Genomic DNA, 27,236 nt, shown 5'->3' on the forward strand with positions numbered 1-27,236 from the left:
ATTTTGAATCAATCAGATCAACACCACCAATTTCCACTCTTCAAATATACCAACCATTACATTTGTAGAGTGTATAATATGCTTACTTTCTATTTTACATGTTATTTATTGCTCTCATCTACACACGTGCAGTATGTATTTTTAACATGAAATCCACATTAAAATTAAGGGAGCTGAGGCCCATTGAGGTTTGATCACTGCCATGGAATCTTACAGTTAATTAATGATTATGTCAGTACTTTTTCTTTCTGGCTTTAGTTCCACAGAATTTGAAATCTGCCATCCCTTTAACAACCTAAATGAGGAAAGGAGTCTCCATGAAAGGAATAAAAATAATAGTCTGTATGTGATTAATCTCAAATGATTAAGTAATCTGATATACCCAGATAGAAATCTGTGGAAGAAGCTACTTCTATGAAAGAGGGGAGTGGTGTTTGAAATAGTGCTAGTTAATGATGATTTTCTATTCCCTAAGAACACATCAGGGTAAGGCAATCAAATATATAGACAGATATACACATATTTATATTCATAAATATACATGAACTCACATATATATTCATTAATTTATATGCACACACTATTACTATACTTATTTAACATAAATGATATATAATTTTATAACTATTAATATATATTTATATCTGTAATAAAATACAAGATTAAAAAATGGAAATATAAGTAAAGTTTAGAAGTATCTGAATCTTTTTCTGTCTCTCCGTCAATGATATTTCCAAACAGAGCTAAATAAAGAAGAGAATACATAATTATACTAGTGGCTCTGCTATATTCAATGACTCCAGATGTAGAGCTACGGTAAACCTAGCATATTAGTTATCTACTGCTGCATAGCACATCACCATGAAATTTAGAGACTTAAAACAAGAAACATTTATTATCTCACAGTTTCTCTGAGTCAGGAATTTGGCGTGGCTTAGCTGGGTGCTTCTGGCTCAAGGTCTCTTAAGAAGTTTCAGTTAAGCTGTCAGCTGGGGTAGTACTTTTATCTGAATGCTCCTCCAGTAAGGATCTGCTTCTAAGCTTACTTAGGAGTTTGTTGGTAAGATATAATGTTTCCCTGGTGATTTCCCTGAAAGACTGAGTTCTTCTGTGGCTGTGGGCCGAAGCCTTCCCTCAGTTCCTCACCATATAGGCCTTTCCATAAAGAAACTCACAGTATGGCAGTTTGGTTTACCCAAAGCAAGCAAATGAGATAAATCATCCAAAGGGAATCCAGTCTTTTTTTTTCCAAACTAATTTCAGAAATAGCATTCCATTACTCTTGCAGTATTACCCTTCTTAGCAGTGAGTCACTAGATCCAACCAATGCTCAAGGGAAGGAGAATACAGAAAGGCATAAAAACTAGAAGGCGGAGATCACTGGCACCATTTCAGAGGCTGCCTACAACACCTGGCTTGGATCAGACAGCTTATTCTTGGACGTAATCATGGGCCTTATTCTACTAAATGTGAATCACAATTTTGGGTTGCATGTATTCTGGTTGGCCACATGTTACAAGCAATCAAAACAATGTTAGTTATTGGATCAAACTCAGCCAGTGCCATAGATGAAGAATTTCATTTTTTTAAGGTAGAGAGTACCTGTATATGTCTTTTAACACAGTAGTTCGTTCTTTCTTTCTTTCTTTTTTTTTTTTTTTGAGATGGAGTTTCACCCTTGTTACCCAGGCTGGAGTACAATGACACGATCTCGGCTCACCACAACCTCCGTGTCCTGGGTTCAGGCAATTCTCCTGCCTCAGCCTCCTGAGTAGCTGGGATTATAGGCACGCGCCACCATGCCCAGCTAATTTTTTGTATTTTTAGTAGAGATGGAGTTTCACCATGTTGAACAGGATGGTCTCGATCTCTTGACCTCGTGATCCACCCACCTCGGCCTCCGAAAGTGCTGGGATTACAGGCGTGAGCCACCTTGCCCAGCCCAACACAGTAGTTCTTTCTACTAGTAAAAATGGTCCATTTAATCCAATTAGTTGGACTCAATTACTTTATTCCCTCTTTAGTAGGGAGAAGGCTTGTAAAGAATTGGAAAAGAGGAACAGTGCAATGTAAGTTGTCTCTCCTGTACAAGTTAGCATTTCCCAACAAAAACTCTGTGAAACATCTCCCTAATATAAGTAGATAAGGGTAAAAGGGGAAGATGATTTTAGTATTGTCTAAATAATACATTTGTAATAAATATAGAAACTACTTTTTTAATATATCTGGCTCTCCAGGCTCAAACTCGCTGAATATCTGTGCTTCCCTCCTACTGTTTGTAAAAAAAAAAAAGTAATAATAACCATGTCTATATTGAACTTCAGTGAAAGATTTCCACACTACTGGACACAAGTGTCAGATGACTTTAAAATGGAAAGCAAGATGATTCAGAATTTTTAAAATAAAAAAGTACATAAACAGTTATGATAGGCCTTAAGGTGGGGACTGTTATGGCTGTGACTAGAGATGAAAAAAAAATAAGATGTTAAAATGTTTGATTGTGAAAAATATATTTTTTTTCTATGGGGGTATGCTACCAATAATGGAAACAACATTTATCTATTCCTATGTGCATGTGATTTTCTAGCTCTTCAAATAAAAAGTGGAGTGTATTTCTTCATCTTTTGAGTTTGGGCTGGCCTTGTTTTAACCAATAATATGCAGAGGAAGTGAAAGTGGGTCAGTTTTGGCCCAGATTTCAAGAGTCTTACAGCATCTGTTTATGTTCCCTTCACAGCTGCCGATTCCATGTGGAAAAGTCTGGTTTGGCCTGATGCATAAAGAGGGACACATGGGCCAGCCAATTTTTTGACCCTGGCCAACAGCCTTCCAACTGCTAGATAAGTGAGCAACGTCTTGCTAGACCAACCAGTCACCAGCGTTCTACCAGCGACCAGCGTTCTACTAGCTACCAGCAAACACGTGAACAAGCCCAGTGAAGACTGGTCATTCCAGACTTAAAAACAAACAAGCAAAAATATTTTCAGCTGACCTACAGAATAATGAGACATATATATATAAGGATGGTGTTTTAGGACACTCAATTTTGGTATGGTTTCTATATTGTAAAAATCAACTGAACATCTATCAAACTAACAAATTGTTGTAATATAGGCTGATTTTAGTCCTGTGTCATCTTAAAATAGTCTTTCCTATAGATTCCATGTACACATTCCAAGTATTATAGAAATAACCCATATGTATGATTATTCACAGTTTTATAAATCTCACTTCCTGATGAAGAAAGGAAAATGGGAGAGGCCACTTTTTGCTTCTCTATCTTAGCCTTACATCACATTGAGTTCCTTTTCAAGGCAACTTACCTATGCTGACACTTGCTGAAATAAGAGGTTCCCAGAATGTTAATATCTTCCAAAGTCTTAGTGGCATGAGCGTCACCTATTTTCTGATTAACTTTACATTTCTAATGAGCTATTATTTTTATTTGCAGTCACCTGTAAATCTATGGATCCTAATAAATGTATACCCAGGGGAGTTACCATGCTCACTCAGATGGTCACCTTTGCCTCGGTGGGTCCTAAGTGTTGCAGTATATTGGAATCCGCTGGGGTCTTTAAAAAAGTACCTGGCTCCAACTCCCAGACATTCTGATATAAATGGCTTACAGCTTAATCTGGGCATTAGGATTCTTAAAAATCTCGTTCGTGTAATTTTAATGTGCAGCAAGGCTTAAAATCTACTGCCTTAGCTCAGTCTGTGCCTCTGAAACCCAGCTGCATCACTGGACCATTAGCTAAGGCAGGGAGCTTTCTCAAAGAGTGGCAGGTGTGTATGTATGTTTCATTCCAGATAAATTAACCCACATGTTTTAAAAACTTTTTATTGTACTTTAAGTTCTGAGATACATGTGCAGAATGTGCAGGCTTGTTACATAGGTGTACATGTGCCCTGGCGGTTTGCTGTACTCATCAACCTCTACATTAGATATTTCTCCTAATGCTATCCCTCCCCTAGGCTTCCACCCCCTGACTGGTCCTGGTGTGTGATATTCCCCTCCCTGTTCCCATATGTTCTCATTGTTCAACTCCCACTTATGAGTGAGAACATGCGGATTTGGTTTTCTGTTCCTGCATTAGTTTGCTGAGAATGATGGTTTCCAGCTTCATCCATGTCCCTGCAAAGGACATGAACTCATATTTTTTATGGCTACATAGTATTCCATGGTGTCTATGTGCCAAATTTTCTTTATATAGTTTAACATCGATGGGCATTTGGGTTGGTTCCAAGTCTTTGCTATTGTGAATGGTGCTGCAATAAGCATATGTATGCATGTGTCTTTATTGTAGAAATGATTTATAATACTTTGGGTATATACCCAGTAATGGGATTGCTGGGTCAAATGATATTTCTAGTTCTAGAACCTCGAGGAATCATCACTCTGTCTTCCACAACGGTTGAAATAATTTACACTCCCACCAACAATGTAAAAGCATTCCTATTTCTCCACATCCTCTCCGGCTTGTTTCCTGACTTTTTAATGATTGCCATTCTAACTGGTGTGAGATGGTATCTCATTGTGGTTTTGATTTGCATTTCTCTAATGACCAGTGATGATGAGCTTTTGTTTATCTGTTTGTTGGCCGCATAAATGCTCTTTTTTGGGAAGTGTCTGTTCATATCCTTTGCCCACTTTTTGATGGGGTTGTTTTTTTCTTGTAAATTTGTTTAAGTTCCTTATAGATTTTGGATATTAGATCTTTGTCAGATAAATAGATTGCAAAAATTTTCTACCATTCTGTAGATTGCCTCTTCACTCTGATGATAGTTTCTTTTGCTGTGCAGAAGATCTTTAGTTGAATTAGGTCTCATTTGTCCATTTTGGCTCTCTGTTGCCATTGCTTTTGGTGTTTTAGTTATGAAGTCTTTGCCCATGCCTATGTCCTAAATGCTGTTGCCTAGGTTTTCTTCTAGGGTTTTTTTGGATTTAGGTCTTATGTTTAAGTCTTTACCATCTTGAGTTAACTTTTGTATAAGGTGTAAGGAAGGGGTTCCATTTCAGTTTTCTGCATATGTCTAGGCAGTTTTTCCAAAACCATTTATGAAATAGGGAATCCTTTCCCCATTACTTGTTTTTGTAAGGTGTGTCAAAGATCAGATGATTGTAGATGTGTGGTGTTATTTCTGAGGTCTCTGTTCTGTTCCCTTGGTCTATATATCTGTTTTGGTACCAGTACCATACTGTTTTGGTTACTGTAGCCTTGTAGTATAGTTTGAAGTCAGATAGCATGATGCCTCCATCTTTTTTCTTTTTCCTTAGTATTGTCTTGGCTATACAGGATCTTTTTTATTACCTAATCTGAATACTTTTGGACATTTAGATTATAGTAGGCAGAAGAGAAAGCAGCTATCTCTTCCATAAAACATTTAATTAATGACCACCCTCTTTATCTACCACTGAATGCTACATGTTAACCCACATAGGAAGGTGGGTCATCTCTATTGACCATGAAAACTTGACACTGTACTCATAATAAACAGCAGCAAAGATTGTAAACAAGATACATCTTTCTGCTTAATAAAGAGCGCCTACTGTTATAGCCATTTGTTTGCTTGAATATTCTTCAGTCCAAAACTATATCTAGCAATAAAACTCCAGCTGACATCTAACTTCTCAACAATAATACTACTGGGTTTTTGCTGTTTTTTTTAATTCACACAGCTCTTTAGTCAAAAATTAAATGAAGACCTTTTTCATTTCACTACTTTTAATATATGAAAGCTATTTTTAAGCTTTTTTTCTTAAAATTGAATATTTTTTGCTGAAAAGTTTATTTCACAGCACAAAAACATGTTAAGTATTATTAAGAAACTAATGTTCAACAGCTCCGTAGGCACAGATACTAACCCCTAGGAATATCTGTGTACCACCCCTCCCTACCTGCCTGTAAATGAAAGGGCATAGGTGTCTTCTTTTCCATATCTGTCACTCAAGTTATAGCAATGGTACTGTGCCCAAATATCATACAACATGAGGTGCTCTTGTTTTCATGAGATCTGGTTGAAGAAAAAAATTTAGCTTTTTGACTTCTCTAGTTAATCTAAACTTCAGTTTGCTTGTACTGTATTAATTGGAGATGACCCAAGGAACAAATGGAGATTTTTTTTTGCGGGGGGGAATAGAGTCGAGTCTCCCTCTTTTGCTTAGGCTGGATCCAGTGCAATGGCGCAATCTCGGCTCACTACAACCTTCACCTCTAGGGTTCAAGTGATTCCCCTGCCTCAGCCTCCGAGTAGCTGGGATTACAGGCATGCACCACCACACCTGGCTAACAAATGGAGGACTTTATACACCAGGAAATGATCACATTATAGATAAGGGCAAATATTTTATTGCAAATGCTACTAAGGAAGTTAATAAGAATATGGTGTAATTTCTTTCTTCAGAGACATTTGCAAACTGAATAGGTTATTCCTTACTTTCCAAATTCTGTTTAAGAAGCTTTAATATGTTGAGTTGATAGGACAAAAAACAGCAAAATTACATGACTGGTGAAGACACAGCCCCTTTATAGATTTTTTTGTTTGTTTTTCATTGCTGGCTTCATACATTGCCTGGGAAACTTCAGGACATTTTGCCCCTTCCATTTGAAGTTTATGGCAATTTCTAGTACTTTGCCCTCTAATTTTCAGAAGATGGCTCCTTGCTGTCTTTTGCTGAAAACATGAATTGTCTTCTTATTTCTTCAGATCCTGGGTTCCACTGTTCGAGTCCACTCTCATCTCCTGATATGACAGAGCCTCTCTTGCTCTCAGGATCCTCTGTGCTCCCACAAAGCCATGTCCAATTCCCTTCTATAAATTGCATTTGATCCTTAACAAGTGTGTAGTAGGCAGAATTTTAGCACCATTCCTGTGTATACATATGTTACATAAAAAAGGACTTTGCAAACATAGCTAAGGTTATAGTCAGTAATATCTGGAGATTAACCTCAACTTTCCGGTTGGGCCTCTAATCACATAAGTTTTTAAAGGCAGAGAACTTTCCATGGATTCAGGGAATTTCAGCTGAAAGGAAATCAGATAGAGTCAAGGATCAAAATTTCTCAGTGCTCCATTAATATTTTAAACATTGAAGAGGAAACAGGACAGGGAATATAGGTGGCTTAAGGGCTTAAAGGTCTTCCAGCTAACAGCCAGCAAGGAAACAAGGTCCTTAGCCCTGCATTCACCAGAACTGAATTTTGTCAATAACATGAATGATCTTAGAAGTGGAATCTCCTACAGAGCCACCAGGTAAGAACACAAGGCTGCCAGTGACTTGACTTTGGCTTCATGAGAGACTCTAAACAGAGTACCCAGTCGAGCCCATATGGACTTTTGACAGACAGAATTGTTAGAAAATGTGTGTGTTGCTTTAAGGTGCAAAGACTGTGCTAATTTATTATGGCAAAACGGAAAACTCATGAAGAATGATATGTGACTTTATGTAGAGGCTAATAAATTGGTCATCTTTCACTTACAACTTTGTAACAATTAACTACATTACTCCTGTGTATGGTGCAAGCTCTATGCTATATTAATACTTTCTTAAAATAATCTTTTATTATTGCTATGTGTTAATGCTTTCATACCTATTTACTGAATGAGAACCAGATCCAAGCACTTCATTTGACTTCTGTGGTCAAAATCTTTCCCTCTTTTATGAGCATGAGGGACTTGCTGCTAACTCATGTAAAACAGAAAGGGAATTGACGCAGTGCCGCAGTGATGAAAATAATATAGATTAACACAAAGGAAAGAAGAGAGAAAGAAACAGGCTAGGTATCAGGTAATAACAGTTTCAGCTGATAGAAGTGGCAACACCAAAACTGGTCTTTTATTTTCAAGATCATTTGGATTAGTTTTTCTGTCACATACAACACAATGTTTTAACTGATACATAAGCATCTCCAAAATTGGTTTATAAGTAGTGTTAACTAAACACCAAACTCTAAACCCCCCTTACATCACATATTACTTTAGTCACAGGTATGTGTTACACTGATTACAACTTAGCTTTTCTGATATATCACAAGTGCCATGATGCCAGAAACAACATCTAATGCGCATCATCAATGTTGTTGAAATAGTACTGAATTTGCATTGATAAGCAGTTAAGAACAACTAACGAAGAAAAATAAAGTAATAATAATTTAAGGGTTTGTTTTCCTCATGAAGACTACAATAAAAACTTTGTAAACACCGAGAGTCACTTTTAGTTTCCAGTGTTAGAAAATGAGACCTGGCCTGGCACACTTGCTCACGATTGTAATCCCAGCAGTTTGGGAGGCCAAGGCAGGTGGATCACCTGAGATCAGGAGTTTGAGACCAGTCTGGCCAACATGGTGAAACCCCATCTCTACTAAAAATACAAAAATTAGCTGGGCCTGGTGGTGCGTGCCTATAATCCCAGGTACTCGGGAGGCTGAGGCAGGAAAATAGCTTGAACCGGGGAGGCAAAGATTTCAGTGAGCCTAGATTGTGCCACTGCATTCCAGCCTGGGTAACAGAGCAAGACTTTGTCTCAAAAAAAAAAAAAAAAAAAAAAAAAAAAGAAAGAAAGAAAGAAAGAAAGAAAATGAGACTTAATGAGTCATACATATTACATGATACAGATATAATAGAAACAAAAGGAAAAAAGGATGTTTGTAAGTTTTATTTTACTTTTTGATAATGTTTAGTGTATTCAAATTGATGAATAAAATGCTGCTTGGTTGATAGAAAAACATTTTGCATATCAAAGAAAATATCACCACATTAGTCATGGTGGCTATTTCATTATGTGTAACTGCATACCAAATAATTTTGTGGGGAACCTATTTTAAGGCATACAGAAACCTGTCTTAAAAAATAAAGTCAGTGCTACCCTTGACTTGAATTCAGATTAGATAAGTATTTGATCCCAAATTAAATGAAGAACATACTAATTTTTTTAATATTTATTTTTAAATTGTCATGTAATTGTACATATTTATGGGATACAATTTTATGTTTTGATACATATCTATATTATAAAATAATCCAACCAGATTAGTTAGTATATTCATCACCTCATGCATTTACCATTTCTTTGTGGTGAGAAACTTAAAGAGCTTCTCTTTTAGCTATTTTCTAATATACACTATTTTATTGTTAACCATAGTCACCCTACTGTGCAATAGAACACCAGAATGCAATTCTCCTATCTAACTAGCTTTGTATCCATTGATGAACCTCTCCCCGTCCTCCCTTTTCCTCTCCACCTCTCAGTTTCTCTCTGGTAAGTGCTGTTCTACTCTCTGCTTCTATAATATCAACTTTTCTCTTGGTGGTGATTTTGGGTTACCTTTTCTTTCAGATTCCACATGAGTGAGGTCCTGTGGTATTTGTCTTTTGGTGTCTGGTTCATTCTACGTAACATGATGTCCCCTAGGTTCATCTATGTTGCACAAATGACAGGATTTCATTCCTGTTTATAGCTGCATAATGAATATTTCATTGTGTGGCTATACCACATTTTCTTTATCCATTCATCCATTGTCACACATTGAGGTTGATTCCGTATCTTGGCTATTGGGAATAGTACTGTAATGAAAATGCGAGCACAGATATCTATTTGACGTACTAACTTCATTTTATTTGAACATATACACAGTAGTGGGATTGCTGAGTCATAAGATAGTTCCACTATTAATTTTGAAAGAAATCTCCATACTGTTTTTCATAATGGCTATTCTAGTTTACAATCCCACCAACAGTGTGTGTTCCTTTTCTGCCACATCCTCAAACCAACACTCGCTTTCTTTTGCCTTTTTGATAACAGCCATTCTATCTGGAATGAAGTGTATCTCATTGTGGTTCTGATTTGCTTTTTTCTGATAATTAGTGATGTGGGATATATTTAAATAATTCAATGAATACAGGATATTTAGAGACCTAGATTCACATTTATATTTTCATTTTGAAATCTTATAATTCACATGAAAATAAAGTCTGTGAATTTATTCCTTGCAGGAGCCTAGGATTTGAAGACCAAATTATCCAGCCTGTGTTTACATACTGCCCACATTTGCCATTTAAGTCACCATTTTAGCTGTTGTTTGGTTGTAGAGCCCTGAGTGTATCTAATATATGCTACAGTGGAATGGTAAATATATATTAATATGTACTTATTGAAATGATTACAGATGTATTATGATTTAAAATACAGCTCTATTGATAACCAATCAGAGAAAAAACACTAGGTGGTGTATTGTAGAGTGTTAGACATTTTGTCCCTACCAAGGGATGGAATGCATCAATAATATATGGGTAATGATACGTGAATTTTTGTAAAGAAATAAATTACTGCCAGATAATATATCAAGTAACTGTCAGTTTATTTTCTAAAGAATGTTTAAGTTCATATTTTTAAATATACAGTGAAATATATTCCAGTCTTTTACATCTATAACAAATGGAAATTTTAAACATTCAGATAAAGCCAATTTACGTTGCCAGTACTGTTGAGCACTTTCCATGTCTGGGCAGATGCTCTTATTTGAAAGGACGCTTTTATTTTAGGCATAGTTTCTTTTCTCTCTGAATTCTCCCAGTCTGCCAATGAGGCTTTGTTTAAAACATCACAGCTCATGCCTGTAGCAATGGCTGTCACAGATAGAGGTCTGTAACCAATTGGATTTTACTAAGCCATGGTCTTAATGACTCAATTCTATCTTTTGAGGCAGTGATTCCTTTGAATATATTGATAATGTCTAACATTTTTGAATTGTGGCACTAGAAGATATGGAAATTAATTTATATCCTTCTGCTTTTAGACAGGTAAAATTCTAAACTCTTTGGAAGAGAGTCTTTAAAAAATTTTAAAGACATAGACCTCACAACTTTGGCTGTATGTGTTTAATTACTCTTGAGTAGTGGTAATCCAGAAGAGAACTCTTTTTATGTATACAACCAAAATGTTTTCTATGACTTTTTATATTTCTGACATACTAGAAATAAAAACAAACAAAAAAAACAAAACAAGCATTTGCTTCAAGTCACCACTCAGAGCTTTATACTTTAGTTAAAATCCCATCTTTTTTATATATTTCTGGTGATACACATTTTTTAATGCTTACGAACTTGTTATATTGGTTTTATAGAAATTTAACATACAAATGTCAGCAGAAAACATGTTAGACTGACGATATGTTTTCAGTATATAAGACACATTACTATTATTGTAAATAAAAATACATCATTGTATTATAGCGCCTAAAAAGTTCAAAAAGGGATTTATATTCAAATGAGATCATATACACTCTCTCTCTGTTTCTCTCATAGTTATTACTATTACCATATTTTAGCTAGAAAATAACAAAAAAAAATAGCTGATATAATAGATGAATTAAGAAAGATTTTAGGTCCTTAGAAGTGAATTTGGCCGGGTGAGGTGGCTCAGGCATGTAATCCCTGTCCTTTGGGAGGCTGAGGCGGGTGCATCATGAGGTCAGGAGATCAAGAACATCCTAGCCAACATGGTGAAACCCTGCCTCTCCTAAAAATACAAAAATTAACTGGGCATGGTGGCACATGCTTGTAGTCCCAGCTATTTGGGAGGGTGAGGCAGGAGAATTGCTTGAACCCGGGAGGCAGAGGTTGCAGTGAGCCGAGATTGTGCCACTACACTCTAGCCTGGTGACAGAGCAAGACTCTGTCTCAGAAAAAAAAAAAGAAAAGAAGTGAATTTAAGAGTCCACCTAATCTAACCACTCACTAACATAAAGAATTAGTCCTGAGGGAGAAAAATTGAGTATTTATTTTATTTTGATTAAGCAGAAAATAGTTTATGAAAAAAGAAATGGGGCTGAATAAGGACATCTTGTTCTGTTTTAGTTTTAATCATATGGAAGGGAGAGAGAGAAACATTTTCTTATTTATGACTGTAGTTGATGCAGTAGTTTTGATTGGAGTGATGTTTGTTTCCCTTCCCATGTCTCTGTTACATTTACTTCTTTCTAGAAGCTGTGACCAGGTAAAAGAAGATGACCACACAAGAAAAAAAAAATGTGTGTGTGTGTGTGTGTGTGTGTGTGTGTGTGTGTGTGTGTGTATATATATGTGTATATATATATATGTATGTATATATATACATGTATATATATATATGTATACATACATATATATATATATATGTATATATATATATACACACACACACATAGATTGATTCTTGGAAGTGTATACATTCAATATGTTGCTGAGTGATTACATCTATAATCCCAGCATATTGGGAGGTCAAGGTGGGAGGATTGCTTTAGCCTAGGAGTTGAAAACCAGACTGGGCAACATAGTGAGACTCCCATCTCTCAAATGCAAAAGCTTTTCAAAAAATGCAAAAAGGGAGGCCGAGACAGGTGGATCATGAGGTCAAGAGATCGAGACCACCCTGGCCAACATGGTGAAACCCCATCTCTACTAAGAATACAAAAATTAGCTGGGCATGGTAGCATGCGCTTGCAGTCCCAGCTACTCAGGAGGCTGAGGCAGGAGAATTGCTTGAACCCAGGAGGTGGAGGTTGCAGTGAGCCGAGATTGCGCCACTGCACTTCAGCCTGGTGCCTGGGGACAGAGCAAGACTCTGTCTCAAAAAAAAAATGCAAAAAGGAGCTTTATTCTATTGAATATTATTAATTTCCTTCCATTATTTGCTCTGATGCCTTAACAGTGTCACTATATGACTGATTCACTTATTTGAAATCCAATCTGATTTCCTATTCTTTATAGCTTTTCCTAGTTCTTACTATAGGAAGGCCAAAGGCCTGTTTTTATACTTTTTATAACTTTTTTTTTCTGTTCTTTTTTTTAAATCAAAAGAGTACTACCTTCAATCTACCCATTTAAATCTCAATCCCCTTTGTTTTCCAATTTGTCAGAACTATCTTGTCTTGGGTTATGAGTCATAAAAGATCAGGAAGTTAACGTCAGGTGCACAATGAGCTAGGGGATAGAAACCTACTCTAGTTTGGCAAACTCAGAAATGGTGAGCAGAGATTTAGCATGGTAAAGGCTATTGTTATTTTTTCATTGTTATTATCATGTGTATTTATTATTTTAAAGGACATAATCACTTACAAAATATCACTCAGTGAAATTTAATGCAGGACAGTCAAGGCGAAGCATGCTGTGAATAATCTCCTGCTCATGAGGAAAACATATGTTAAAAAAAGGACACAGTCTAATTCAAGAATTTAGCCTAGTACAGAGCAAGAATAGAACTGGTGGTCTATATTTAATTTATGCATTTAATTAAATAGTCCAAATCTCCTAGAAGAAGACAATAGCATAGTTAAGAAATTAGAGTTGCTCCTAGCTATGTCCTTGAAGGCAGATCTTTATCCATCTAATTTCTGTGGAGTGATGATCTTATTTTCCTATGTTGCTGATATGACCGTAATTTGGAAAGTTATCGAAGACCATCGTCAAATTGAGATTGATTACATCTCTCATCTTTTCCTGTCTGTTGTTCATTTCTTTATCTCAAAAGATGCTAATATAGATTACTGCTCTATAGCTGAGTCTAAGAATGCTCTGAAACTTTTGCATGCATCAAACTCCTGAGAGTTTGTAAAAACATACATTTCTAGGTTCTACCTTACATTTCCAATTTAGCAGGTAGAGGCAGAAAATCTGCATTTCTAATCATTTCTAAGTGATATTGATGCTACTCATTTGAGGCTACACTTTGAGAATCATTACTCTAGGCCACTACTATTGTCTGTTGAATTTGTATTATATGAATACAGTACTTCAATGCAAAAGCAATGGTGTTTATATTCATTATATGGCTTTGAATACTATAACGCACAAGGCAAGTGGAACATGTCTGTAATTTTACTGAACCAGCTTTACTAGGAGGGATCTTCTAGCTAGCCACTAAAGATATTCACTTGGAAAGGTATGACAAAAGATTAAGCTCTAACAAATGAAAAACTGCATTTTCCAATTATTTCATGGCTCATCTGTTGATAACTTATTTGCTAATGCTTAATAATTCAGTTGTTGGAATATTAATGAGAGCCATACTTTTCCGAAGAAAAATGGTGATTATTATTCAGAGACATCATAGTAATGAATAATATCCTGTAGCAGCCAATTATATAAGAAGTCAAAGAATGTTGGCCATTCATATTAGGGCACTGATTTCATGTTCCTTAAACTATTTTACTAATTATCATTTTTCTCAGCTGGGCATTTGATAAGAACTGAGGAGTACATAATTGAAGATTAAGTTTCTTCAAGGATCTGAAGAACTGATATTCTGTATTGCTGATTAAACATAAAACATTCTGTTTTAAAAACTGGCAGTAGGGGTTGACAGTCTCTTGCCAAACCTAAGAAATTATACTAACAGAATTCAGAAATATCCAACAATATAATTTTAAAAATCTACCTGTACTCTGTTGTGCTTTAATGATGGAGAAAATGAATAATAATGTTTTTCTCTGGACTGATACAGCAACCTGAATCTATAATTCTATGACACGCTTGACACACTTTAAAAGAAAAATCCTGTTTACATACTTCTTCTCAATTAGATTCAAGATGGAACTTCTGTTTTTTATATTATTTTCTCTAGTATGTGGCTCCTAGTAGATATTCAATAAGTGTTTGTTGAACTGCTGACCAGAAAGCTACACTGAAGCTATATAAATGAACCTTAGAAGATGGGATTTTAATTTTCACAGTTATCAGTTAATTCCTGAGTATATGCTGAGACCATAAAACAAAATGATCCATTTCCATAAGGGAGCCATATCACTTTGTAGTCACTCCATGTTGATTTCTCAGTCTGACTTCCCAGCTGTGATTTTGCACACAGCTTTCCTATGGAAATACATTGGTTAAATACAACCTTCCGGAAGCACAAGCTGTATGATTTCAGGTCATATGACAGATTTAGAAAGCATTAATTACTCTTTTCTAATTGCAAGGGATTAATATCTAGGTAGCTGAGTTTAGAAAAAGTGTGCTGAATGAGAGGCAACCTCCTGAAATAAGACTGTGCAGCTCTCAATGGGGACTGCCTGACACGTCTCACAACAGTGCCATCATCAGCTATAATCACATCACCCAGATCATTTAAATGATGCCAAACTTTAAGTCAGGGAAAAGGATCCATACTCAGCATGCCTCTGGAAATTGCTGTCTTTTTAATCAAAAGAAATTATATAACTCAATAGAGACTTTTATCTCTGGAATTAAATGTGCTGAAATTTTATGTCTCTGTAATACTGTGAAGGAATATTCTTTCCATCTTATCGATAGACTTGCAAAAGCTAAGTCAGATTCACAAGTAGAAACTGATTTGGCCCCAAATATATGTGTATTCTATTGAAGTCCAATCCCTTAAACCTGAATTAGTCAAACTACTCAGAAAAGACAAAAAACAAAAACAAACAAAAAAAACTCCCTCATATAAATAGACATCTGCTCATCTCTCCAATCACATATTTTATTATTCCTCATCTTGATTACGTTTCTGAAGGCACATGGCCACGGGTCACACAAATCATTCTATCATCTGGGCTAGGCAGGCTCAGCTGATCTTGGCTAGGATTTTTCCTGCATCAGCTGGTGAGTTGGAGGGAGAGCTGGCTAGTTAGTCCAGGGCGACTTCCCTCAATATCTAGTGGTTAGCTGGTTGTTGCATGGGATAATGCTGGTGTCTGGGCCATATGTTTCTCATTATCCAGCAGTTTAATCTGGTATGATTCCAAAAGAGCTATTGGAAGCACATGAAAGCTTTCAAGACTCAGCTACAGAACTCGCACAGTCATGTCTGCCATATTCTTCTATTGAAACAAATCTCAGAGCAACCCATAGTCCAAAGGTGGACAGATAAACCATATGTATCGATGGAATGAACTCATAATTATATTGCAAAGAACATTGATAGAGAGAGAGCTTAAGAATTGGGGCAATGTTTGTGTTAGATTCACCATATCACCTTATCTTACTTTTTTCATAGTATTTATCACTCCCTGGAGTGATAGCTTTTGTTTTTAATTTGATAAGTATCAGCTTTTTGCTCACATGAATATAAACTCAATGAAAAGAGGAATTCTGTCTTTTTATGATCTGTATTTCTGCAGGGTCTAAAGCATTGTTTGTCAGGTAGTTATTAAAACAGATGAATGAGCTCACTGGTACCACATTATACACCATATGTTTATTTCTAATTCTTTTAAATCTCTATTGTTTTTGATAAATACACAAAAGGATAGTCATTTTTGCCTCAAAAAAGAAATTATCTATAGAGTAGAGTCCTGTAGGAGCTGATAAAGTAATCTATGAAAGGAAATGCAAATATGTATATGTTTCTCATTAGACTTCTTAAGTTGATTGCCCCTGGTCATACTTTTTTTTTTTTTTTAGTCTATGAGCAAAAATCTCTTTCCATGCCTCATGTAACTGCTGCCTCTCCGAACTCAGGAAACTAAGGGGAAAAAGCCTTAATGAATAAAAACAGTCTTTAGGTCATGAAAAGCCATGTACAATCAGACACGGCAGCCGGGAAAGAGCTGAAGCCTCAAAAGAAGCAGCAGTTCAGGGCTAACCAGCAATATTAGACACTGAGGCATGTTATTTTTGGGTATGTATCAATGTGGAACAAGGGAAAGGACCCTGCTATATTTGAGAGAAAACTGCATGCAATGTGTGTTTCTGGATGTTTTACACACTTCATTTCCTCCTCACAACAAAATGTGTTATTATGCCAACTTTGAAGATAAGATGCTAAGAGAAGTTAATTTGCCAAGTACTACTTAGCTTGGAAGAAGTAAAACAGGGAATTAATCCCAAGGCCTCCTCTTTTACTAAGTTCCAGGGACTAGAAAGTTAAAAATAAGAGTTTTAAGCTATATAAGAAGCATGCTAATTTATTTCTTGTCAGAGCGAGATAATTTTTTAGTGATATTAACTTAAAAGTGTAGACAGGTATAGATAAACAGCCCATCCTAAGATACATAGAATCAAATGAATTGGAAGAATATAGCAATCTGGATCAATAGAATCAGGATGACACCTACAATTAGCAATGGAATTGACCCAAATGTCTGGTCATCTTAAAAGAAGGTCTTAGAAACCTGAAACCTCAACATTGTAAGGTGCTACTCTTTATAATGGTGATAATCATGAATCATAGTGTTAAGTTGGTAAAATAAAATAAGGGGATCACTGAGAACTTCAGTATCATAGTCTAAAGGAAGCTCAGACAGGACAATACATTATGAGGTAGTTCAAAACGTGAGGCAATGAGAGAGAAAACCAATGACTCTGACTCCCAATTCAATGGTGGCAGCAATCCTTAAAAGCAGTACTCCTCGAATTGCATGAACCCAGGAAGGGGAGGTTGCAGTGAGCCGAGATCGCGCCATTGCACTCCAGCCTCGGAAACGAGCGAAACTCCATTTCAAAAAAAAGCAGTACTCCTCAAAATAATGATGTGTGCAAAAATCACCTGGGGATTCTGTTAAAATGTAGCTTTTCATTCAATACAGTTGGGTCAGACCCCAAAACACTGCATTTCTATCAAGTTCCATTTAAAGCCAGTGTTGCTGTTCCAAGAAACACACTTTGAGTGTCAAGAGCCTATTTGTCAGCAGAAGTATTTCCACATAATTACAGGGCTTCTAATAAATGAAAAACAAATTTTCATGACTGGAAACTTCTTCCTCTGACACATACAAATACACACAATTACACCTATACACACAACTCTCAAACTCACACATACATTTTCCCTCACACATATACAACTACATGCATGTATTTTATCAAAATATATGACAAAAACATGCAGTTGTATCTAAAAATAATAAAAGTACTACTCCATCCACCCAGTGAACTGAAATTGGTAATCTATACCAGAAGGAGACCTGACTTGTTTGGAAAATACACAGGTTATATGGTTAACTTTCATTGTTGGTAGCAGAAGATATTATATTTACATTTTTCTTATTAACAGAAATTCTTTGTTTCCAGTGTACTTTTATTTGGATGGTGGATTCATAATATTGAGCTTCAGTTAGAGGAGGAGCACATACCTTTTGATCTGTTACCCAATGGCTTCCCGACTACATAAAATATAATGAGTTCCAGACTGATTATAGCTTGCAAAGTTGATGTCTACAAATAATTCTGTCTTTGCTTTTACCAGTTAAAATAGATATTTTAAACTTTTCTCCTGTGTTTTAGGATCTAGAAGGAAAATAATCAAGCCAAGGTTAATAAAGAGAAATTAAAGGTGGTTTAGAGAAATAATATACTATCTAAAAGCCTTGGAAATGAGTTATAAAATACTAAAAGAACATCTTTTGATTGAGCTTTGAGCCAAAAGGTATTATTAACTTAATTAATGTATGCCAATTATTGTTGTCAGAAGCATCCAAGAAACACTTTTTGCTCTATATGAAGTGCAAAAATATATGTAGTAAGCTTGATGGTGGTTAGAATGGATTAAAGAGCTGACTACTTAAGCATGAGTGTCCTTCAACAGTGAAACAGGCTACGCATGGTACTCATGCTTTCTCTAGTTATAAAAAAGTAAAGCGTATTAAATGTATCTCAGAGAGAAAAATTTATGGTAAAGATTCAAGGGGACCGAAGAAAAATTGGGATTGCTGAACAGATAGGATTCCCACGAGAAAAGTTCCCACAAAATCCAGGCAAAGTTTATCATTAGGAAGTAACTGTAATAGCCAACACAGACCCTAGCAGCTGCCATCACAGAAGCAAGCTTCCGTGGAACCCTGTTCTCCCCTGTGACATTATAGACATTTCACTATTTTCTACTCCTGCTTATTATTGCTTCAGTCCTTGACAATTTTGAACCTTCCTGTGCATAACTTTAAAAATAAAGTTTTTGCAAGAATATAATCTCATTGATTTGGTGAATGATGCCATCCTGCTCAAGAATAGCCAGTCACCAATTAGGCAGCCTAATAACCAGTAGCCCTTGGGGCAGACACCCACCATTGACCAAATAAGCTAAGCCAAGTTGAGGAGCACAGATGGTCAACTTTTCTCAGAAGAGACTGTGGGCATGTCAATCACCCAAAGCATAATAAGCTGTTCTGCAGCTTTTAGAGGACTATCTTTTGAGACTGTCAAAAATAAGGCTGCCAGTACATATCCTGGGATAAATTGGAGGAGGTTCACAGAAAAGAAACAGTATGACACTAATGAAGTCCCTTTCAATTCCATCTTAATGATTGTGAGAAGGAGTAAGAGGTCCATAAAATAAAAGAAAATGTATTGAAAGGCTCCCACTGAAAGTAGGTGGTTGTTTTTTTTTTTTTTTTTTTTTTTTTTTTTTTTTTTTTTTTTTTTTTTTGAGATGGAGTCTTGCTCTGTTGCCTAGGCTGCAGTGCAGTGGCACAATCTCGGTTTACGACAACCTCCACTTTCCAGTTTCAAGCAATTCCCCTGCCTCAGCCTCCCCACTAGCTGGGATAACAGACAGCTGCCATCACACCAGGCTAATTTGTATATTTTTAGTAGAGACAGGTTTTCACCATGTTGGCCAGGATGGTGTCAATCTTTTGACCTCATGATCCACCCGCCTCGGCCTTCCAAAGTGCTGGGATTACAGGCATGAGCCACTGTGCCTGGCCGAAAGTAGAATTCTTAATTAAGGCAAAAACTTACTTCAGTGTTATAAAGAAATGCATGCCTTTTAGGGAACACAATCAAGCTTAACTGAAGATAACTTTTGAAGTTACCCAGAACAGTCTACTACCTTTCAAATGAAATACATTAAGGTGCAGAAGTTCTAATACGTGTGTCTAATGGCAAGCAAGCATTCATGCCAAAGTCAGTTGTGATTTCTTTATTCATTCAAAAAAAGAGTTTAATCAGAATTTACTGTGCACAAGGAACTAAGGAAAAAATACAACCCCTGCTTTCTAGTGGGTTTACTGTTTACAATCATAATCATAGAAGAGCATGGGCTTCCCAAATACATGATGTGGGTTGGAGTCTTGTCTCTGCAATTCATTAGTACTGACATTGAGAAAGTTATTTAACCTCTCTAGTTCCTGGTCTTCTCATCTGTAAAGATAATGTTATATACTTCATGATTATTGTGAAATTAAATTAGATATTCATTGAAGTGCTTTGTATAGTCTGTAACAGAGAAGGTGTTTGGTCTATGTAAGCTATTATTCGTCTAGTTCACTGGGTATTCTCCTATATGTGCCAACAATGTTAAAAGTATATCCAATGTTAATAGAGATAAATAATAACAGTGACGGGGTGACAACAAAATAAGAATATTTGATATATATTCACCCATTGATGTGAAAAAGGAAAGCTGGGAAGACTGAATGCACACTAATGTCTGGTATTTAGGTGATATACAATTTCCTCAAAATGCAGAGCTTATATTGCAAGATACCTTAAGGACATGAAGATTAGGAGATACAGAGAAAAAGATCTCATTAGCTCACAAGGGAGGAGTAATGCCTAATCTAAAAATTGAAGACAAATTTTCTATACTCATAAAAAATAGTATAATTTGATTTTAGAGCAAAGGGCAATCTTTGAACTGATTTAGGTAGCAGATAACTCTTTAAGCCTCAGTTGCCATATTTATAAAATTGAAATAATCAAAATATATAGCTTATCTGGGTTTTTAGATAACTTCAATATATGTAAAATGCCTAGTACAATATCTAGCACAATTGAGCCATTCAACATTGTTTAATCAACTCTTCCTTCTCTACCCTGCCCTGAGAAAGAGAGAAATACAGCTTATTAAGAACGTCCCTTGGAAATTCTTAATGGCTTTGCACAACTGATGCAAGGGATAAGAATCTGGCTATCTCTTTACCTAGAGATTGTATTAGGATTTCCTGACTTGGCCACATTCTCCTCTATGTTAGGAGGGCTGCATACACATACAAAAAAAATTGCATATGATTAAAAAATTTAGAAAAGTATTTCCTTCCTACAATAAAATGAGTTGTCTACATTGTCAGCTACATGCCTTGCCTAATGCCTGGGTTCAGTGATACTTTTTATTCTTTTAAGTGTCAGCAAAATAAAAAAATTAAAAAAGAAAAAAAGATGAAACCTGCAGAAAACCCAAAATGTTAAGGTGAGAAATTTACTGAAACAGAATTGCTCCAAATTTAAAGAATGAAGAGGGTAATTATGAAGGTAGAATTCTATGAGGGTAGGAGTTCTATAAATTCAGTGTTAAGTGTCTTAGGTTTTCAGAAATGCAAATTACCACCCACAGTTTATTGCCTACAGAAAGGATGTTAACTAGCATATTTTATCCTGAGTGCAGGTTTAAACTTCTCATAAGAGGATTTTAAAACAGCATATTCTGAACCAAATGATAAAAATTAGATAATTATGAAATTTCAAGGGCATCTAGGCAGAATTGTGAATGTAGGATTTCTAAGAACTTTTATCTCTCCAACTTGTCTATTACATCATTCTTTGTTTTCTTCCAAGTGATTGAGTACATACATACATACATATGTTAGAACACAAACCTATTTGTGCTTATTTTAGGCAAAAGAAGAGATAAGAATTAAGTAATCCATCTTGATCTATGAGATGGTTAAATGTGGAGCAAAACATTAGAATAACTGAGATAGCATATATGAAAATCACTAGATTTCCTGTTTAGTTTATAGTACATTCAATATTTCTTGAAAAAACTGAATTAAAAATTATAGGCTGTTTGGAGAAAATAGAAGTCTTCTGTTGCAATTTTCAATGAGAACAAATGGAAACAGGCTTACTTATGAGCATCAGTATCAATGCAACTGAGATCTAGTTTTGAATCAGAAGTATCCTCAGAGCTTAGATAAGAGACAGGGACATGAGTCAAAAAGAGAGTAACATGATTTCTCTTAACATTAATCCCCACAAATATCTATGAAGGAGACATATATGTACATAGACACTCTTTCTCATACATGCACACGTATTTCAACTACAGACCTACTACAGTTCCAGGGACTGAGTAGAAACTCAAAAAACTTTCTGTGTTTGAAACATTAAGTGCTGCATTTGAGGATACAGTGAGGCCAAGATTTTGAACAGGAGCCAGTAGACTTCTTGTTAGGATATGTACAGTTTTAAGACAATGTGACCTTGGAGGACTGCATAGGTTTGTTGGACTGCTTTGCTTTCATAGGGTGGTTAGAAATGAGACTTGCCTCTAGAACCCCTAGGAGTGAACACTTGGGGATAACAAGTCTGGATAAGATATAAGTCTATTTCTTAAGATTCAATGTTACGAGAGTCCTAGAAATTTATAATAAATCTTGCATAGAAATAGAGTTTCTATAGGAAGATTTACAGTGTGCACTAGTGATTACAAATTAACTTTTTAAATATACTTTAAGTTATGAGATACATGTACAGAACGTGCAGGTTTGTTACATACGTATACACATGCCATGATGGCTTGCTGCACCCATCAACCCGTCATCTACATTAGGTATTTCTCCTAATGTTATCTCTCCCCTAGCCCCCACCCCCAACCAGCCCCGGTGTGTGATATTCTCCCTGTGCCTATGTGTTCTCATTGTTCAACTCCCACTTATGAGTGAGAACATGCAGTCGTTTTCTGTTTCTGTGTTAGTCTGCTGAGAATGATGGTTTCGCACTTCATCCATGTCCCTGCAAAGGACATGAACTCATCCTTTTTTATGGCTGAAGTCTTCCATAGTATATATGTGCCACATTTTCTTTATCCAGTCTAACACTGATGGGCATTTGGGTTAGTTTCAAATCTTTGCTATTGTGAACAGTGCTGCAATAAATATATGTGTGCATGTGTCTTTACAGTAGAATTATTTATATTCCTTTGGATATATAGCCGGTAATGGGATTGCTGGATCAAATGTTATTTCTGGTTCTAGATTCTTGAGGAAGAGCCACTCTGTCTTCCACATTGGTTGGTTTTTATATTGCTTCCTGATAATTTATGTTGGTATCATCCAGCTAATTTGTCTGTAAGAATCTGGACATTTCTTTATCCAGAAGTAGTATCACGTTTTCTGGCAAGTAAAGATGTCCCTCTCTCTTATTGCAACGTTAATCCTACTTGGATAGTATATATAAAGAGGTGTCCATCACTTTAAATACACAGTAGAAACCATCTACATTTGAGTGACTAGAAAATCTAGAAGCAGGCTCGGCGTGGTGGCTCACGCCTGTAATCCCAGCACTTTGGGAGGCTGAGGTGGGTGGATCACAAGGTTAGGAACTCGAGATCAGCCTGGCCAAGACGGTGAAACCCCGTCTCTACTAAAAATACAAAAATTAGCCAGGTGCGGTGACCACGCCTATAAATTCCAGCTACTCAGGAGGCTGAGGCAGGAGAGTCCCCTGAATCTGGGAGGCGGAGGTTGCAGTGAGCTGAGATCGCACCATTGCACCCCAGCCTGGGCAACACAGTGAAACTCCATCTCAAAAAAAAAAGAAAGAAAAGAAAATCTAGAAACAAATACAATGCTATCTTGTGGAGGTAGCCTGCATTAATAGAGAAGCACTATTTTTTTCTCTTTCAAGATATTTGATAGAAAAACCATGACCATCAGAAATTTATTGCCAAATTATGAAGCGCTTAATATAAATGCAGAGATTCCAAGGGATTCTGGACATAAATATTGATTGCTAATATTTAATGCTATTCTTTAAAAACAGTTTCAAGTTCACAATATTAAGAGAAAGGTAGAAAGATTTCCCATACACTCCCTGTCCCCACATAGACACGGCATCTTAAAGTTCATCGTTGACTTAGGATTCACTCTTCATGTTTTATCTTCTATGGGTTGACACAAATGTGTCATGAAATGTATCCATCATCATAGTATCAAACAAAGTCACTGCCCTCTAAATCTTCTGTGCTCAACCTACTCATCCTTTCGCCAAACTTCAACTGCTGGCAACTACTTTTTACCATCTCCATAGTTTTGCCTTTTCTAGAATGTTATGTCATTTGTATCATACTGTATGCAGTCTTTTTAGATTAGCTTATTTCACCCAGTAATAATTCCTTTAAGTTCCTTTCATGTCTTTTCATGGCCTGATAGGTCATTGCTTTTAGCACTGAATACCATTTCATTGTGTGGATGTCCGTTTATTTATCCATTCACCTACCGAAGAATGTCTTGGTGATTGACAAGTTTAGTCTATTATAAGCAAAGGTGCTACAAACATCCATGTTCAGGTTTAGTATGGATACAAGTTTTCAACTTCTTTGGGTAAGTACAAATGAATGTGATTGCTGGATCTTAATGTAAAAGTATGTTTAGTTTTGTAAGAAGTCACCAAACTATCTTCTAAAGTGGGAGTGCCATTTTGTATTCCCACCAGTGATGAATGAGAGCTCCTGTTGCTACACATTCTCACCAGCATTTGGTGGTGTAAATGTTCCAGAGTTTGGCCATCTGAGCAGTGAAGGAGAGTGGGAGTGTAGTGGTAACTCATCTTAATTTGCATTTTCCTGATAACATATAACGTGCAGCATCTTTTCACATGTTTATTTGCCATCTGTATATTTTCCTTGGCATGGTGTTCAGGTCTTTAGCCTATTTTAAATCAGGCTTTTTGTGGTTCTATTGTTTACTTTTAAGAGTTGTTTGCTTGTTTTTTGATAACAGTCTATTATTAGAGGTGTATTTTACAAATATTTTCTACCAGTCTGTGGCTTATATTCTTACTGTATTGACATGGTCTTTCATAGAGCAGAGTTTTGGATTTTAATGAAGGATAGCTTATCAATTATTTATTTCATGAATCTTGCCTTTGGTGTTGTATCTAAAAAGTCATTAACATACCTGAGTTCATCTATGTTTTCTTTATATTATCTGATAGGTCAATTATAGTTTTTCATTTTACATTTAGGTATGCGGTCCATTTTGAGTTAATTTTTGTTAAGAATGTGAAGTCTGTTTATAAATTTACCTCCTTTCCTCTTTCTCTTCCTCCTCCTCTTTCTTTCCTCTCTCTTCTTTCTCTCCTCCTCCACTTTCTCCCTTTCTCATCTTTCTTTTCTCTTCTTTTTCTCTCTCTCTCCTTCCCTCCTCTCTTTCTATTTTTTTCTTTTTTTCCAAATGAACAAGTCCAGTTGTTCCAGTACTGTTTGCTGAATATTCTTTTGCTCCATTGTATTGCTTTGGCTTCTTTCTCAAAGATCATATGACTTACTTATTGAGTCTATTTCTGAGCTCTCTATTCTGTTCCATTGATCTATTTGTCTGTTCCTTCAGCAAACCACATTGTCTTGAGTACTTTAGCTTTATGGTAAGACTATATTAAATCTAGTAAGTTGTTTCAGTCCTCCCACTTTGTTCTTTTTAAATATTGAGTTGACTGTTTCGGGTCTCATGGCCCTTTATATAAACTATGGAGTTCATTCGTCAACATCCATAAAATAACATACTGGGATTTTAATTGAGATTACATTAAATCTGTAGATCAAGTTAGGAAGAATGACATCGTGACAATATTGAGTCTTCTTAGTCACAGAGATAAAATATTTCATTTATTTAGTTCTTCTATGATTTTATTCATCTGAATTTATTTGTCTCATCATTCTTTCTCATATAGATGTTGCACATATTTTGTTAGATGTATACCTTAGTAATTCATTTGAGGGGTAGTGATATAAATAGTATTTTTAAAATTTCTAATGTCACTTCATTATTATGTAGAAAAGAGATTTTTGTATATTAACCTTGTATACTGTATCTCTGCTATAATTGCTTACTAGTTCCTCATTTTAAATAAATAATCTCAGAATCTTTACTTAGAAAATCATGTGAGATCTAAAAAAAAAAGACAGTGTTATTTATTCCCTTTCAATCTGCATGCATTTTCTCTTTTTTCCTTTTGTTTGTGTTTGTATTCTTGCATTTGTTATGATTCCAATAAAATGAGAAGGAGTTATGAGAAATCCTACTCTTGTCCTTGATCTAGCAGGAAAGTTTTCAGTTTATCAAGATTAAATGTGATTTTTGCTCTCAGTTTTTTGGTAGATGTTCTTTATTAAGCTGAGAAATTTCTCAATCTAGCTTGCTGAGAGATTTTACCATGAATGGGGTGTTGGGTTTTGTCAAATGCCTTTTTTACACTTATTGACATGATCATATAATTTTTCTTGTTGATGTGGTAGATTAATCACTATTTAAATTTGAATAAAGATTGGATATTTGAAGTAAATCCCACTTGGTTATGTTGTAGATTTTTTTTTTTAATTTTCATGGATAGATCATAGCTATTTGTATTTATGGGGTACATGTGATATTTTGGTGCAAGCGTTCATGCATAATAATAATATTTGGCTAACTGGGATATCCATCATCTCAAATATTCATTTTTTGTTGGAAATATTTCAAATCTTCTCTTTGTGCTATTTTAAAATATATAATAAATTAGTATTGTTAGCTGTAGTGACCTTACTATGCTATCAAGCACTAGAACTTATTTTTTATTTAACCACATGTTTGTAACCATTAATCAACCTTTCTTAATCCCTCTCTCCAACAAACACTTCTCTTGCCAGCCTCTGGTAACTACTTTCTATTTTTTACCTCCATGAGATCAATTTCTTTAGCTCTGATTTGTCTTTCTGTGCCTGGCTTATTTCACTTAACAAAATGTCCTTCAGTTCCTTCCATGTTGCTACAGGAGATATCATTCTTTTTTTAAAGGCTGAATACTATTCCATTATGTATATTTGTCACGTCTTCTTTATCTATTCATCATTTGGTGGACACTTAGAATGATTCTGTATGTTGGTTATTGTGAACACTGCAGGAGTAAATGTGGGAGTGCAGATATTGCTTTGATATATGGATTTTTTCTTTTTTTAACGCAGCAGTTGGATTGCTGGATCATATACTAGATCTAGCTCTAGCTTGCTGAAGAAGTTCCATACTGTTTTCTATAGTGGTGGCACTAATTTACATTCCCCCAAAAAGTGTACGAGTGTTCTTATTTCTCTGCCTGTTCACTAGCATCTATTGTTTTCTGTCTTTTTGAAAATAGCCATTTTGACTAGAGTGAGATTATGATCCACTGCACTTTTAACTTGCATTTCCCTGATGCTGAGCATTTTTTCATATACCTGTTGGCCATTTGAATGTCTATTTTTGTGAAATATCAGACATTTTGCCCATTTTAAAATAAGACCGTGTTTTTACAATTGAGTTGCGTTCCTTGTATATTTTGATCAATCCCTT

The 27,236-nt window shown here is 35.7% G+C and overlaps 1 long non-coding RNA gene across 1 annotated transcript; it reads right to left on the reverse strand.

The window, feature by feature from the left end:
• Positions 1-3,840: 3,840 nt before the first annotated feature.
• On the reverse strand, positions 3,841-22,534 carry LOC116554487. Its single transcript, XR_004270212.1, has 2 exons — positions 22,468-22,534; positions 3,841-3,934 (listed from the first exon to the last, which is right to left on the reverse strand). It is a non-coding gene; the product is annotated as an uncharacterized LOC116554487 (long non-coding RNA).
• Positions 22,535-27,236: the final 4,702 nt, after the last annotated feature.

Source organism: Sapajus apella, unplaced genomic scaffold (assembly GCF_009761245.1).
Source record: "Sapajus apella isolate SASKATOON/1434 unplaced genomic scaffold, GSC_monkey_1.0 scaffold14, whole genome shotgun sequence".
NCBI classification, from domain to species: Eukaryota; Metazoa; Chordata; class Mammalia; order Primates; family Cebidae; genus Sapajus; species Sapajus apella.